At 49.8% G+C, this 2,270-nt stretch overlaps 1 long non-coding RNA gene across 1 annotated transcript; it reads left to right on the top strand.

Moving 5' to 3' along the window:
* Positions 1 to 30: 30 nt before the first annotated feature.
* On the top strand, positions 31 to 1,688 carry LOC104999379. The gene is made up of 3 exons (XR_826589.1): positions 31 to 253; positions 627 to 853; positions 1,369 to 1,688. It is a non-coding gene; the product is annotated as an uncharacterized LOC104999379 (long non-coding RNA).
* Positions 1,689 to 2,270: the final 582 nt, after the last annotated feature.

Below are 2,270 nucleotides of genomic sequence, written 5' to 3'. Positions count from 1 at the left end.
GCGACCCCATGGACTGCAGCCTACCAGGCTCCTCCGTCCATGGGACTTTCCAGGCAAGAGTACTGGAGTGGGTTGCCATTGCCTTCTCCGCCTCGGGTCCTGGGGTCCCACAAATAGAATTAACGCCACACACGCCCTCCACACCTGGTCTCTCCACTGTGTGTCTGTCTCTCCAATGACATTGTAGCTTTCCTTACAAAGAGCGTGGAAACGCGGAACGCCGGGTAAATTGACAGCCGGTTCCTGAACACAGGTCTGGTTTTCAATAGAGCGGGACCGGGAGGGTGGTGGGAGGAGCGGGGTGGGGGGTGTTGTCCTTGGACGGCGGGATTCCCAGGCTGCCCTGATTTGAGGAACGTATTTGGACCCGGGGCTGTGGCTCCGTAAAGAGTGATCATTCATTCAGCCAAGTCTATATTTCTTAAACTCAATCTAATATTTATCGAAGCTCAATAATATCTACCGTGCGAGGTCCTGGGAACATCTAAACACACATCCTGACCTGGCAGGCTTATCACTTTTGAGGAAGATCCCACCGTGAAAGAAGGCAACAATGGGGACGTGGCCGAGCTGGGCCCTGCGGGGCTCCTGGACACGAAGGTCTCTTTGTCCCTCATTTCTTGTAGGCAAGACTCCAGCCTCCATGACCTTCTTTTAGTCCCAAAGGTCAGAACAGTTGCTAATCAAGGGAGGAGCAGCCAGGAAACCACCTGAGGCAAGATCAAAGGGTCATCAAGAATTAGGAGACCTAACCATCCAAGCCCCTACACACCCTAACCTTGTCAGCAACCTCACCTTTTTGAAACTTTGCAGAAGAAGAATGCAAGACTGTTACCATCTTGATCCTTCTCAGGTAAGCTTGCTGGACTGTAAACCCCTCCCTCTTTACCAGCGAGGGGGGCACAGTTCTTGAGGCGCTAGCCTACTGTGTTCCCCCTTTGTCTGGCAAACTAATAAAACCGCTCTTTCCTTCTCCTCCATAACTCTGTCTCCATATTTCTGTTTGGCACTGGTGCACAGAGCCAAGATTTGGGCGACGAGGAGAATCCCCCAGGATGGCAGCTACTTGGGAGAAGACGGGAGGGTGATACGAGTGGGAGGGTGTTCAGCCGCAGAAAGAATTAAGCCCCCAAATAGGAAGGTGTTTGGTGTGAGGTTCTGGGGGAGTTTGTTTAACTATGAAGAACCAGAGAAGGCCAGATAGCTCTAGAAAGCAAAGAGGAGCAGAGCAGAGCTTGGAAATCAGCCAGGACAGGAAAGAAAAGCCAGTGGGCTTCTACTCTGCTGTTTGGGACTTGGAGGCTGACTGCGCTGGGGTACCACAGTCACCTCTACATTCATGACCCTTTATCTCCACGTGGGTGACAGCCTTCCAGAGAAGTCTGCCAGGGACTCACAAGTGGAATGACTGTGGAGACATGGCCCATGCCTGCTGCTGGAAGTGTGCCTGCCACTCACAGCCTAAGGATTGCGGGAAAACTTGGGGACTCCTGCACTGCCAGCTAACAATCCAACTCCCACTTCCCAAGATGTGCAGACCCTTTTGAAGTTCCCAAGACAGAAGTCATCCTTAACTCCGCTGGTTTTAAGTATGGCCAGCCATTAACTATACTCTCCATTTTGTACCCTCAGAGTACAAAATGAAACAGGGAAAAGGCTAACAAGAGTTTTGCCAAGAGAATCCACTGGTCATAGCAAACACCTTCCAACAACACGAGAGACGACACTACACGTGGACATCGCCAGATGGTCAATGCCGAAATCAGATTGATTATATTCTTTGCAGCTGAAGATGGAGAAGCTCTATACAGTTAGCAGAAACAAGACTGGGAGTTGACTGTGGCTCAGATCATGAACTCCTTATTGCAAAATTCAGACTTAAATTGAAGAAAGTAGGGGAAATCACTAGACCATTCAGGTATAACCTAAATCAAATCCCTTAGGATTGATTATACACTGGAAGTGACAAATAGATTCAAGGGATTAGATCTGATAGACAGTGCCTGAAAGAAACTATGGATGGAGGTTCATAACATTGTACAGGAGGTGGTGATAAAAACCATCCCCAAGAAAAAGAAATACAGAAAGGCAAAATGATTATCTGAGAATGTTGGGGGCCGGCGTGAGGCACTCCGCCCATGGCAAAGGTCATGAGGAAGGAGGCTCGACATACGCAAAGGCGGGATGGAGCCTCAGGAGTCCCCCTGGAAATCCTCGAACATCTACCCCCATAACCAGAGCCTGCCTACTTTACTACTTTGTGCTCTCAC

The sequence above is a fragment of the Bison bison genome, unplaced genomic scaffold, assembly GCF_000754665.1.
Source record: "Bison bison bison isolate TAMUID 2011002044 unplaced genomic scaffold, Bison_UMD1.0 scf7180017864352, whole genome shotgun sequence".
NCBI lineage: Eukaryota > Metazoa > Chordata > Mammalia > Artiodactyla > Bovidae > Bison > Bison bison.
The sequence above is the reverse complement of the archived record's forward strand: the minus strand, read 5'-3'. Positions and strand labels throughout refer to the sequence as shown.